The sequence below is a fragment of the Rhinopithecus bieti genome, unplaced genomic scaffold (assembly GCF_001698545.2).
Source record: "Rhinopithecus bieti isolate Rb0 unplaced genomic scaffold, ASM169854v2 scaffold_5273, whole genome shotgun sequence".
Taxonomy (NCBI): domain Eukaryota; kingdom Metazoa; phylum Chordata; class Mammalia; order Primates; family Cercopithecidae; genus Rhinopithecus; species Rhinopithecus bieti.
Window position 1 is genome coordinate 3,078,710 of NW_016805057.1, and position 14,919 is coordinate 3,093,628.

General features: G+C 41.5%; 1 protein-coding gene across 1 annotated transcript in view; it reads left to right on the forward strand.

Annotated features, from left to right (window-relative positions):
• ENOX1 (ecto-NOX disulfide-thiol exchanger 1) overlaps positions 1–14,919 on the forward strand; it is a 251,289-nt gene that overhangs the window by 134,697 nt on the left and 101,673 nt on the right.

The following is a 14,919-nucleotide window of genomic DNA, read 5'->3' on the forward strand; positions in this document are numbered from 1 at the left end:
TTTTTTTTTTTTTTTTTTTAATCTTGCTAATCTTACCCAAGGAATTCGAATAAATGTTTATTTTGGGTGGGTTTTTAAGTTCCCTAATTTTGTGTGCAGTTACAATTCCCTTTCCATAATGGACATGCTTCTGAAAAGTGTAGACTTTTTTTTTGTAAATTGCTTCACCTTTTAAATGCAAGAAAACAGATGCTATTTAAATTGATCCTGTCGCGGAAGATTCCATTTCAATGGAAGCACTCCTTCTGCCCAACCAGACTGTTTGTTTTGTAAATTCACACTTGGAGCCTAAACTGTCTTTAAGCTAAGCCCCTTTATAATCCTATTTTTATGTAGCACCTATCAATGCCATGATTCTTGACATCTCTCTCATATATGCACAAACTTTCCAATAATCTGGTATTTTATGTAAGATTAATCTGTGTTGCTGACATTGGTGTCTACGGGACCAAAGGCTTTCCCTAATACTCTTAACTACTCAACTGTGCCACACCTCCGTGAAACTCAGTTGAGGCCTAGCTGAAGTTCTTAAACAATCCATACCTGTTTGATCCTAGCTTAGACCTGGGTGGGGTCTCCACAAGGTTTCCTGTGTGGCAGCCCACCATGTTCCCAGCTCCTGTCGGGCCCTGGCTTCTTGCTTAGCGCCATGAGTCCCTTGAGCCTGGTGGAGGGCTTGGGCTGAAAGGCAGTTGGCAGGCAGAGGAGAAGAATGAGGACATTAGCAACCAGTCTTCAGAAAGGGAGAGCCGCTGAGGTCTTGCCCTGGGAAAAGTTAAGACACATGGCCAGGGAGCGGTACAGGGTCACCGCACTGCCGCCTGTGTGCAACCCAAAGTACCCTGATGCTTACTGACTGCCAGGAACATCATTATCTAGATTTCACATTATTATGTTTTCTGGGCATTTCATTCTGGTAAGGTTTGATGCAGGATCATTACATAGGAGAGTGGATTTAATCCTGTTTCTGTAGCAGGTTTTAAGGACACTGAGGGAATATTTATGTAATAAGATGCAAAGTTGCTATGGAAAATACTATAGCAACCTAACGTCTTCCCAGAGCCAAGCAGCCACTTGTAACAGCAATCTAAATTTACATTTATTTTAGTGTCATTTTATCGACACTCTTAGTATCTCATTCTGACAGGATGTTAAAATATGTTTTCAGCTTGCATTTGAGCAAAATTAACACAGTGTTGTTGGAATTTAAGTGCGGTTTGCACAACTTCTAGAAAAAATCAGAATATTTTTTGAAGGAGTTTAGATGACAGAATCTGGGCAAGTTTGTAAGCTTTTGTTGTTGTTGTTGTTCTTTCCTAAATACAGGAGAGAATTCTTCAGTAGAATTTATTCCTGATTTTCCATTTTCATTTATAAGCAATATGCAAAATCTCTGATTATGAAAAAGGGATTATCCTTTACAACATCAATGAATGTTGTCAAATGCTCACCTGTGATTCCAGCAGATGCTTGTAGAAAACACTCAGTAGCTCACCTCCTTGTGCTCTAGCAGCATGTCACATTTTACAAAATAAAAGTTGTTTTCTGAGTAAAATAATACCTGGTCATTTTGAAAACCTAACAACTAAGAATCATGCATAAAGAAGAAAACAAAATTGTGTTATAATATTGCAGAAGAATGTTTTGGCTTCTAATTTTTTTCTTTTCACAGTTAGCTATATAAGTATTTTTCCGTGTATTTTTTTTAAAGCTCGGTAGTAAAATTCTACATGATTTTGGTTTCAGACAAGAGTCCTTGTGTAACAAGTGAGGCTTTTTTTAAAGTTTTCTTTTTATATATTAACGAAACAGAAAGTAGAGAACAAATAAATTTGTATTCTTCCTGGATCATAGGCTCTTTCCTGTGGACCTTTGAGAGTTGAAGCTAAAATCTTTGAGGTGGTCAGAGCAGGTTCCTGAGGTTATTAAAAGCGTGGTAACTGGGCCAGACCTTCCAAAGGCATTTTTTAGGTCCCTTGAATGTGATTATGGCAGAGAAGCTATAGATATGTAGGCCAGTTAGTAGTGGAAAAATAGTATCTATTGATTTTCTTCTCTACCTCTCCATCTGAAATCTTAAAGTGTGACTGTAGCATTGTTAAGAGTAGGACACTGGCCAAAAGAATCAATACTAGGCCATATTAAAACACACACTGTTACCAGCCTCTTAGCACAGTGATGTGCTGTTTATGAACATCATTGTCCTAATTCTCCTCTGCTTTTATACTGTATTGTTCATCAAAACACAGTAGGTACATAAAGCTATTATAACTTGACTCCTAACGCTGTTGCATATAAGCTTCGTTAATCAAAGACTTGAAGATGGTAGATATACTGCATGAACACAGAAAATGAAGACAGGATGATGTCTTGTAGAATTCTAGTTAACCATAGGTAGTTAAGAGCCACATAACTAATTTAAAAAGTAAGTACTTCCTTCCCTTTCTTGGAAATTCCACTTGCCATTATATGATACTGAGAAGTCCTGGAAATTGAAGTTTGAAGGAAATTATTATTATACTAAGCTCTCCCACATCGAAATGGCTTAGCGTACCCTTCTCTTTCACTTGACTGAATGCTCTTGATATCAAAGAGGGAGCAAGAGCTCAGCAGCTCTTCTCCCCAGTTCCAGGACACAATGTGTGAAGCCTTCTAGGAAGTGGCTAGAGAAAGAAAATTTTATTTTAGACTCCCGTCACTAGCAGAGAAGTAGGAAGAAACATTTCTGGAGTGAAAGTTGCAAGACAGAGTCTATTAATTGTAGCATTTCTGGCAGGGCGTTGCAGCATCTTTAATCAGCCCCCTTTAAGTTCTAAAGCTGCTGTGTCCCAAAGGCCCTTACTTTCTATTTGGGGCATGCTGGTCATTGCAGCTCGAAGCAGTTACCTAAATTTTCAGTGCTCAGAATTAGTTTAGAAACATCTAAACATTGAACACTAGAGTATTTACTGGTTAATTAATGGTATATCCATGAGCAGTCTTGAAAGAAACCATGGTTTAGACTATATAATGGAATGAGAGAAGGTTCTTAATATATTGTGAAGTGATAAAAGAAGTTACAAACCAGCATGGATAATTCCATTTGTGTGTGTATGTGTTATATTCACAGTTTATGTTGGGGAAAATATGTGAGGATATAGGTCAAAATATTCAGACTGATTACCACCAAATGGTATAATTACAAGTGACTTTTGTTTTTTCTTCCTGTGCATTTCAAAAATGTCCTCAATATATGCACATATTATTTAAATAATTAAAACTACAATAAATACTAATTTATAAATTACCTAGGAGAATCTATGAAAAAATCCGTGTTTGTTGAGGAATACTACCTAGACACTTCCAGTCATTCTGGAAAGTCAAGAATAGTAAGGAATAGTAACTAGTATCAGATAATGATAGTTTATTGAATTGCCTTCTTTTGCTTTAATTAGGGAATTTCCACATTTAACTCACCATAGTATGTTTACCTTATCAGACCACATAATCTTACAATTTCCTATTCTAAGAGCTAGTCATATTGGCATAAATATTAAATAATGGATCCAAGAAATAATTCAAGTTCTAAACCAGGCAGAAATGTTGAGTTCTTACCCACAGAGAGATTAGCAATGACGAGAAGTTATGTTATTTACCCAAGATTGTAAGTGGAAAGTCTAGAGCTCAATACTAGCTTTCTCCTTTAGAGGTTAATGATCCTTTTATGGCACTACTGAATTTTATGGGAAAAGGACTCCAGAATCTCTTTCAAATGCCTTCAGTGACATCATGAGAGTCAGTAACCAAATAAAATCAACCAAGGATTTTGAGTGCCTGCAGGGTACGTGGTGCCATAATGCCTTCTGGAGGCAAAGGTAGCCTGGAGATGCTTATTACCTTAAAATGTTCATCCCACAAAGCCAACTGGGGCTTCTGCTTGGTCTTCCCAACTGTTTTTTGTTTGTTTTTGTTTTTTTTCCCCACTAACTAGAAAGAGATTTGCTTCAACATAGGCAACATACCCAGCGAACTCTTTATAAGCCCATCCCAACAGAAATGCTGCCCTTAAAAACTATTCAGGAAATTGGTACCACCCGTTTCCTAATTGAGTGACATTTGTTTCCTGAAAGCAGAGTCCGCTGTATGGCTTTAGACAAGAAAAAGAAGAAAAGGAAATGCCTTGAAGAGGTGAAGTGCATAGGGAATGTTCATTGCCGTGTTATCTGTTTCCTTTGGTAACCATATACACTGTCACAACCCATGTCTTCCATTTAGCAAGTCCCCAAAAAGATAAAGAGAAAAATGAAGACATTTCTCAAACCTGAGGCACATGGTTGATGGTTGATCTGAAATGATCTGAGCTACAATATCAGCCCTTTGATTTCCCATCTCATCCCATGTTTTCTTTGCACCCTCAGGGTCTAGGAGAGCCTACCTGAGGATCACCAGTTTATTGACTCACCATCTAATTTCAAGACTTATTGAAGTGCCTCTCCCTGTTTCTCTGCTCCCGAGGCTTTTCTTTATGAGATGTACCTCTCAATATAACTTAAAAATAAGAGTCTGAGGGACAGCATCTACAGTAATATCAATCTTCTTGAGATTCACAGACTCAGGGAAATTCTGATTTGGAAGAGATTTTTGGAAGTAATATGTCTTCTCCCTTCCCCCAATGTCCTAAATTAATGAGAAAATGAATTTTGGTACCTCCAAATAATGATCAGTTGAGCTGCTGAATAAATACCACAAGTTTATATTGGATACTTGTGATTTTTTTTGTAATTACAAGTTTTCAGGCACAACTTTATCTACAACATGTATTTGGCAAATCTTTTGGAGGCAGGATGAGAGATTTTATTTTTCTTATAGTGATTTACCAGGCAGTTGTTTATGAAATGTCTGCATCTGCAAAACTAGACTTTTCTAGTGCAGTTTTTCTACTGAGCATCCTAAAGCCATCCATTTCTCTACCCTCAGTTCTTTGCCTCCACAAATTGTCTTAAACAATGTCATAATACAAAGCAGTGATAAAATTAAAACAACAAATATTCAGTAAATTCTCACAATGTGTGTGGGAGTGTGGGAGGCCATATCCTTTGTCCTTCTTTTTTTTTAATACTTTAAAGTTCTAGGCTACATGTGCACAACATGCGGTTTGTCTAGCGTATGTAGACATGTGCCAGTTGGTGTGCGTGCCCATTAAGTCCGGTCATTTAACATTAGGTATATTGCCTAAATGCTATCCACTACCCGCTCACCCATGACAGGCCGTGTGTGATGTTCCCCTTCCTTGTCCATGTGTTCGTCATTGTTCAATTCCCACCTATGAGTGAGAACATGCAGTGTTTGGTTTTTCTGTCCCTTGTGATAGTTTGCTGGAATGATGGTTTCCAGCTTCAATCCGGTCCCCTACAAAAGGACACTGAACTCACTACCTTTTTAATGGCTGGGGCATAGTTTCTCCCATGATGTTATTAATGTGCACCATTTCTTAATTGCCAGTCTAAACCCCCCCCCCCCCATTGATGGACATTTGGGTCGGTTCCAAGTCTTTGCTATTGTGAAGAGTGCCGCCATAAACATACATGTGCATGTGTCTTTATGCAGCGTGATTTATAATCCTTTGGGTATATCCCCAGTAATGGGATGGCTGGGTCAAATGGTATTTCTAGTTCTAGATCCTTGAGGAATCGCCACACTGTCTTCCACAATGGTTGAACTAGTTTACAATCCTTTATTACAGTCCTTTGTCTTCTTTACAGTGCCAGATTAAGGGGAAAGAATAGCTAACAAAGCCTTAAAAGACTGAGAATCAGACTTGGATGTGAGAGGGTTACTTGTCTCCTCTGAAAAATCCTCATAGCATAACATCAGTTCTGCTTTTCCTGGAATAGTGTCAGATCATGGGTCCTCACAGTCTCTGCCCACTGTGCCCTCCGAAGTCATAGCCAAAACTAGTAGATAAACTCTAACATAAAGAAGTGTGAGAGCATAAACTTTAACATAAAGAATGCCCAGCCCACGACATTGTACATGGTAGGGGGGCAAGATTTTGTTAAATGAATGGATAGAAAATTAAAACTAGGAAGAACTAATTTTTAATCTGTTGGGGATATTTTTTTCATTTTAAAGAAAAAAAAAAACCTATCACCTATTTAATCCTCAGAGTACTGACTATGTTTTTTGGATGAGGACCCTGAGGTCTCTTGGAGGTTTAGTTTCTTGCCCCAAGCCTCATAGCTGGTATCTGGCTTCAGAGCACCTTGTCTTTCTCTAGCACACTTGTACCTCTCTTCTCTATTTAATCCATGTCCCCTCAACTCTCTGAGGTTGGCAGGGGTAGATATGTGGGATGCAGAGGACTATGTTATGTCATGTGTGTCTCTCAGGGTGACTGTGCCTCAGACACACCCAGTAGTCCCCAAAGTATCATCTGTGTGTGGTGCCCCTTCCCCTCTGTGGAATTCTGCTTCCATCATTATATATCAGACACTCTGTATGTTACTCTTTTTTGGCAGGAAGAATGTGATGTTCTTTCAGGTCATTAAAACATGGGGGACTACGGCAAGGAGAAGGATGGGGCTAAGAGGAAGATGTGTAAAGAAATAGGTAACAGTTGAAGCTTTTTTCTGTAGAACTAGGTTGCAATTTTTGCAAATGATAAACTATATCTTGATTTAATTTTCTCTTTCTTCCTTTCTTTCTTAGTAATTGAAAGTCATTGGGTTCTTGAACTTTGAAATAGGAAATAAAATTTACAATGGACTTTTTGACTCTTCTAAGTAACACTTAGGCTCCTAAGGAATATTGTAAGTGATGCTCGATCATCAGTGTCATGTTAACAAAGCACTTTCTATGAAATGATCCATAGTCCCTTCCCTCTCATGTTCAATAAAAAGCTAGTAACAAGAGAGCTGCCTTCTCAGAGGAATTCTTTTAACCTTTCAGAAACAAAATATTTTATGCTAATTTCTGCTTAATTGGAAGGAAGTCATTTTTTAAAAAAATCATTGAATATGGGTTTGAGGTCTGTTCCATCGCTGACCTCTTTAATTCAATCAAGGTCACCTCGTAAACTTGCCCAAACAGCTCTGTTTCTCAATTAGAAAAAAAGGTAGAGCTGTTTAAAAAGCGTTTAGTGTTTGATTAATAGTGCTTAACTGGCGCCTCAGCACTTGCAGAGTCTTTTTAAGGAGACTCCGGTAAGAATAAAACATGGCTACCTGAAAAATTATACTCATCAGAAATGTAAAACAAATCATTTTAATGAACAAAGCAAAAACTGGTTTTTTGTGGGGATGTGAGAAAGGTTATCATGCTCAATATATAGAGGGTTTAAATGTCTGAACAACTCTCTCCCAGGGAAAAGTTGCTGTAATTTATCCATCCAGACACTTTATAAAATACATGCATTTCCCCTGCCCAAGGACTCCAAGAAGACTAATGCTGAGTTTGTCGAAGCAAGATTTTGTAGCACTCAGGCTCTGGGGATAAAAAGAAGTGATGATGTGTCCAGTTGAAGAATGTGAACTGAAGCCATCTGAATCACTGAAATATTGAGAATTCCGAAAATAAGTTCTTGGCTTTCTTCTGCATTTCCTCCCCACTATCGGGCCTGACTGAGCACTGCCAAGCTCACTATGATACTCTCTTTGGAAGAAAGGCTCATCTGGGTGGTCAAGCATTAGAATGGCTCTGAGAAAGGGACCTCTATGAGTGAGAACCAGTGTTGTTGGCAGGGGGAGTTTAGAGTCACTGATACAGTAAACAAGTAACTTTGAGGCTGGGTGCAGTGACTCACACCTGTAATCCCAGCACTTTGGGAGACTGAGGTGGGCGGATCACTTGAGGTCGAGAGTTCCAGACCAGCCTGGCCAACATGGTGAAACCCCGTCTCTACTAAAAATACAAAAATCAGCGAGGTGTGGTGGCGCACACCTGTAATCCCAGCTACACAAGAGGCTGAGGCAGGAGAATCGTGTAAGCCTGGGAGGCAGAGGTTGCAGTGAGCCAAGGTCACACCACTGCACTTCAGCCTAGGTGACAGCGAGACTCTGTCTAAAAAATAAAAATTAAAAAAATTAAAAATAACTTTGAGCAGATGAGGTCAGAGGGCCCTCGAGGTACCTTGGTTCTATTTCTGGCATGGCTTGACAAATAATGTCCCTTCTCTAAGCCTCAGCTTTCTCAGCAATGACATGAGGCTCATCCTGGGAGTTCCGCAATAAGGCTGTGAGAAATAAACAATTAAGGGATTCTGTGGTATCTTGCAAATACCAGGCACTGTGGCAATGTGGAGCGTTGATACTGGTGTAGAGCAGAAGGTGTGGATGTGTGGTTCACGGCCCCGTCTGCACATGAGAATCAGCTGGGCAACTTTATACTCATACCAACGGCCGAGGGTTAATACCCAGGCATCTGTGTTATTAAAACAGTCCCCAGGTGACTCTACTGCACAAAGGATTGAAAACCACTGGCCTGTAACGTGAGGATGAAGGCTGTCAGATAGTGCTTAACTGGCACCTCAGCACTTGCAGAGGCTTTTTAAGGAGGCACTGGTAAGAATAAAGCATTGCTACCTGGAAAATCATACTCACCAGAAATGCAAAACAAATCATTTTAATGAACAAAGCAAAAACTGTTTTTTTGTGGGGATGTGAGAAAGGTTACCTCTTTCCCCACCTATTAGGTGGGAAAGAAGGACAAGACGGGTTGAGGTAAGTTAATGTGGGAATGAGAAGAAAACAAAAATGTAGTAAAGGATAAAAATCTGTAGTGGACAGGAAGTGACTGACATAGGCAATGATAAAGGAGCAAAGAAAGGAGAAGTGAGAGGGAGGTAGTTTAAGCGGAGCAGGCAAGACCCAGGTGAAGAAGTCCCCTCACAGGTCTGTGTCGGGCGCATTTGGAGTATCCTCTGGCTCACTGGAACAAAGGGCGGCTTGAAAAGGGAGGGCTGGGGAGGAGGGCAGCCTGATGTGAGTGGTGATGCAAGCCAAGGACAGAGGCCCTGCCTTTCTCTACCTCTAGGAGAATAGACAGGAACTGTTTGCTCATCCATCAGCAGTGAGAGAGGGAAGCAGGCATGCCTGGCCCCTCGCCAAGGAGAAAAGCCTCTGCGAAGCTAGAGACTGGTGTGGTAAGCACGTGTACGCAGAAGCAGCCTCATCTCCCACAGTGAAAAGGCTGATCCCGGGGCCCGGTCAAGGGCAATTAGTTCCAGAGGCTCAGCCTGGCCTCTCCTGGGTGCAAGCCACAAACATGCCATAGCAGAAACTTTCTCCAGACGTATGGCTGCAAAGAAAAGTAATGCACAACAACATCGAGCGGATGAGAACAATGTGTTTTGGAGACACTGCCTGTAGGATTTATGAAAGCATTCAGTCACAGACAGTGTCATTCCAGGAGAGTCAGGCGGAAGCATTCAGCAAGGAGCAGGCTGATAAGTTAATGGAATGTGAGAAGACATGGCAGAGGCAGAGAAGCCCGGAGGGCTGTGCTGGTTGTAAAAGCAGGAGAGAAGGTCCTTTCAGCTATTGGAAAAGGCTGAAAGAAAGCAAGTATGAAAACTAATGAAAGAAATCTAAGACTAGAAGAAAGTCGTGAAGAAAGCATTAGAAAGTGGGGAGCTGGTCCCTAAAGGCCAGGGAAGTGGATCTAAAATGTTGGCATGCATCAGAATCACCCTAGAAACTTGCTGAAAGGCACATCCCTGGCCTCATTCCAGAATCTCAGATTCATAACATCTGGGATGAGTCCATGGTTTCTCATTTAAGAGATACCAAAGTGGTACAGATACCTCAAGATGCCAGCTAGCTGTTCACACTGGGTCCTCCTACCTTGGTTATACATTTAGAGAGGATGCAGATACTTTTTGTCCTATTGCCAGACACAAGTAAGTATTCCTAAGTCAGTGTCAATGTTGGTAATGAGAACCGTGGGGAGGAGGAGGCTCAGAGACAGCCCAAGCACAGTCATTGCCCAAGCATAAAAGTGAAGTCTTGGTGCCCAGTTAGTAGTCTGGATAGTTAGGGTTTACCTAAGGCGGAAGCAACTTTCGAAAAAAAGTGTTCTGTTCAACTCGTTATCACAAGTATTTGGCATTATAAAATAAAAGCCTTACAAAAAAAGATGCTACTCCTTGCAAAGAGCCATGCATAGAACTGAGAAGACACTTTAGGTTTGGGCTGGCCGTCATTTCACATTTCATAGCGTGGATGTGTTTTACATGGTAGAAGCACCAGTTCAAATATTAATATAACTCTGTGTGTGTGCGTGCGTGCGTGCGTGTGTTTCTGTGTAGGGGGTAGAGCAGGAGAAGGGAAATATCACTTCTTAAGGGGAAAGTTTCTTGATGAAAATTAGAAGTGACCACTTGTTAAAAGGAAGGACATTTCTAAGATGGGAGGAAAAAGAGGTCACTGCTTTTATACTGCAGACTGGTGAGAAAATCAGAGGAGTTGTTTTGGAGGGAAGGATTGCTGTTTAAAGTTTCTCTCTTTGGACAAGACCAACTACTAGTTAGGATGAAGTCATACAGGGCTGAGCCCATGGTGGAGTACTACACCCAAGGGAGGTGCACTGTCTGCAGGGGAGGGGCTACAATTCCTGAAGGCCAGTGTCATTTTATGATCTAGCTTGGCTTAGCTAAGTCTGACTTTCCTTAAAAAGAATCTTTAAAGCCTTTAGAGGATTTTTTAAAATGTCCCTATAATCTTGGAAATCAAAATAGAGACTGAAAGTGACAAAGAAAACTAAAATCTAATTAAAAGAAAAGGAAGAGTGGGGGAAAATGCCCCCTCCTGAGATGCTCCTGCCTGGCCTTGGGGCTCAGTAGGAAGCAGCCTGCTCTCCTCTCCTCCATAGCCGTGGCACCTCCTCCTGGAGATCGCTGAATCTTTTGGTAAAGCAGTGTCCACTGTGCAGCAGTCCCACTCTGCTTCCCTTCAGCTTTTCAATGTGTGAGCTCAACCACTGCCTTCCAGAAAGAGCCTCCTCCAGCTCTTAAGTTCCAGCCAGAAGCCTTCTCTCCCTCATTTGACTCCCACTACACAGTGTGAGGATGGCCTCTCCTGGAGCCCTTCTAACCAGCTTCTACCAGGTTCCATATCTGTGGCTCTCCCTGCGGCTGGGCTGGGAGCTGCTGAGGCCAGGCCGGGCAGGGGCTCAGAGCCTTGCTTCCCCATCCTGTCCCTGGCTTGGCCTAGAGTAGGGGGCTCAGCTCATGCTTACAGCATTCACTTCTGATGTGTTTCCCGGAGGTCTCTAAAGGCATCCTCACCTGACAGAGCATCCTGCAACAGTGTTTTAAATGACAGACTTATCCTACTTTTGCAAGAAGTGAACATGTCTCTTTCCTTTGCTTATTTTCCTCTGAGGAAAATGGGGATGGTTTTGGATGGATCAGAGGATAATAATGTAAATGGAAAAGTGATAAGGCATGATGTGAATTCTCCATAGTGGCAGTAGCCCAGCAGCACCTCCTAGTTTTGCTACTGGTGCAGACTACTTCCTCAGGAAGAGTTCTAGGGAGGAAGGAGCAGAGAATTTTTTTTCCTGAGCCACCTGCTGCCCGTTGTGCCTCCAGACTCACATTTAAGCCATCATAATAACAGGATCTAGCTTACCTGTATTCTCCAAATTATCCTTACTCCACTGGCCTCACACAAAGATGAAAATAGACACTGCATTGTGCTTCTGTTTAGCTTTCCCTAATAATAGCTAATATGCAGAGTCGAATACACACTGCACATATGAAATGTTATGTCAATGCTAAGTTGTAATAATAATAATCCTGCAAAAATGTAGCAGAAGAAATTTCCGTGAGCAATTTGAGGAAGATTACTGCTTCAGTGGTGACACAGGTATTATTGAAAAGCAGATCAATTGTACTTTCTTGGTACCATAAGAGGCTCTCTAGCAGGAGACTGGCTGTTGGCAGATGTCATCCCAGGATACTTTCCAGCTCTGTGCCTGGCCACTGGGAGGCACTCATGGCAACAGCAGCCATCGAGAATGAGGCCACCAACAATGAGGGACCCCAAGCCTCTATTGGTCTTCTGAGCATAGTACTGGTCCTTGTGTTTGGCCTTAATTAGCCCAAGCAAAGTAGACTCAGGGGACAGAGTTCATGGGAGGTTAACACAACAGGAGAGGAGTTTCTGTCACCTTTATTCTAACTGAAGGCACAGACACTTTAAAAATCAAACATAGGTAAGTTTAGATGGATGGGGTGAATAGTCTCAAACTGGATCTTTGGAATCCTGAGATCAGCATGGGTCTATGGACAAAACTCTCTCAATAAAGCATTATTTGGAACTCAGGCTCTTGAGCTCTGGGATTAGTGGGTATCACTGTGGCCGTTTGAGAGAAGAGAGACACAGGGAAGAAAGTAGGATCCCTAAGTGGTTCAAGCCAGGCCTCAAGTTTTCCTGAAGGGTGAGTTTAACTTCTCCATAAATCATCCCCAAGTTTGTCCTGCAGAAAATACATGCATGTTTATTTTAAAACAGGATCATCCTCTCTGCTTTTGTAGCAGAGTCTCTCTCCAGCAGAACACTCCCAAGATAGAGCCAGAAACTGAATGTTTTACTTCTGTTAGGAGCGAACTAGCCACTACAGTAGGGTCCCTGGTTCACTCCTTTCTCTGGGATGGGTAGCACTTATGTGGAGCTGAGCTGCCATGGTGGCAATACATCGAGGAATACAGTTCTAGAGCCACACTTTGTACCTCCAACCAGCCACCTCTGTCTCCCAGAAACTCATTTCCATCATCTGGAAAATAGAAATAATAATCATATTGACTGTATCGTGTTTTCATGAGGGTGAAAGAATACTGTGTAAATAATATGCTTACCACAGTGCCTGGCACATAAAAATCATTAGCTGTCACTACCACTATTGCTATTCCCATTACTGCTACTATTCTTTGAGGAAAACAGAATAGTGACTGTACCTTTTGCCTAAATCTTCCATAGAAGATAACCAGGGCACGGGGCAAGCTGAGCTCATGGGACTTGGGCACAGGGATGCAACAGGGCTGCCTTCCCAGGTGCAGAACATGGAGCTGGGGCTCATACAAAAGAAGATCAAGGAATAAAACCAGAATGACAAGCCAAGCATGTGGTTCTTTCAGAAGCATTTCTCCAAACAAGCCAACCACAGCCCCAGCTTAGGAATCGGGATAGAATGAGGAGCAGTCTGAGCAGTGGCTCTCAGAGTGTGGCCTCTGTACCAGCAGCATCAGCAGCACCTGGGGACTTGGAAGAATGCTAATTCTTGGGCTTCCTCCCAGACAAACTGAACTGGAAACTCTGAGGGTAGGGCCCAGAAATGTGTGTTTTAATATGCCTGTCAGGAGCCTGTAATGCATACCAATGTTTGGAGAACACTGGGCTAGAGTAACATCAGCTGCTAGATAAAGAAGTCCCGAATTTTCAGTGGCCTAACCAAAAAAAAAAAAAAAAAAAAGTGTTACTTTTTCGACACACAACAGTCCAAGGCAGATATTCTGGGCCTGTGGGCACCTTTCCTCCATATGGTAACTCAGAGACCCAAGCTCATTCCAGCAGCAGGCAGAGAATGAGGGAATGTACAGAAGGCATCCCCACTCCCCCTCACACTCCATTGATGAGAACTGCTCACATGGCAACCTCTGGGCAGTCACCTCTCAGGAGCAACACTGCTGTATACAAAGAGAAGCATGAGTTTGAGTACACAGTGTGATAATGTCTCTGCCACAGAACAGCATCTAAAGGCCTCAAGGCACCTCACAAGAAGATTCAGAATGCAGAGAAGCAGATAGAAGCTGGAGAGAGTCCCTGTCTCTGGGCCATAACTACAGCTCCCTTTCATAGGGGAGCAGGAGGCAGGATCATGACTGAGGAGGCAGCCGTTGAAGGCACACAGATACTGTGGTGACATTTGCCAGGCCAGCCTGCCTCCGGCCTCCTGTGTTCAGGGGCCTATCGGTACAACTGCCTGCCTTGGTAGCAGCCAAAGAAATTCTTGAAAAAGACTTTCTTCGCATGTGGGAAAGAAATCTACAGTTCAGCAGTGTCCTTCCAGCATTTCAGGAGGACATCTGGCAAAGTGGAGGGGGAATGTTAAACACAGAGTTCCCCAAACACACAAAGACTGAGAGTTCTGGAGAAACACAGATATTGTTAGAAACAATATGTTAAAATGTTTTATTATTTAGTTACATCTTGCCTGAGCATGAAAAAGATATTAACAGACTGTCAGCTTACTGGGACATAACCCAAAATAACTTACATTTTTCATATATTGCTAATTATTTTTCTGAGGCTGGCTCAGGCTGGTAGGAGAGATTTCAAGGCTTTCACCAGATTATTTACTTAAAGAAGTTAGTCATGGTATTATCTGTTCCCATGGAAACACAGACAGGAGACAGAAGAGGAGGTCACTTTGACCATAATTAATGTAAAGAATAATGGTTTATATAGAATCTAGTAAAGAATATAACAAGATGCTGCAATACCTTTAAGCCTTTTCTTCAGCAGCGCAGTTCAATCTTTGGATTGATTTTCATACACTAGTGTCACTTTGGTCGTTTTTTAGTTTTAGTGCTAAGTTTTTGAAGTATACCAATCTTGCCTAGCAAAATTTTCCAATATTATTATTTCATTTTGATCCAATCAGAAAATTCCAGTATTCAGAATTTTCTAAAGTACTGAGTAAGTAGAAATGGATGACTGTGCTGGCCTTAAGCTTCTTGTGAATGCTATAGATCCTCACCATGTTTTCTTAATAAATACATAAATGGGTGGTTGGTGAATTAATTGATGTAATCTAGAGGCACCACTAGATTCAGCAGTGCCTTTAAAATCACCAACAAAAGATTTAATCACGTTCAGTCCGGTTTACATTTAAGGTGTCTAATTCTATTCTTTTTTTTTTTTTTTTTTTTTTTTTTTTTTT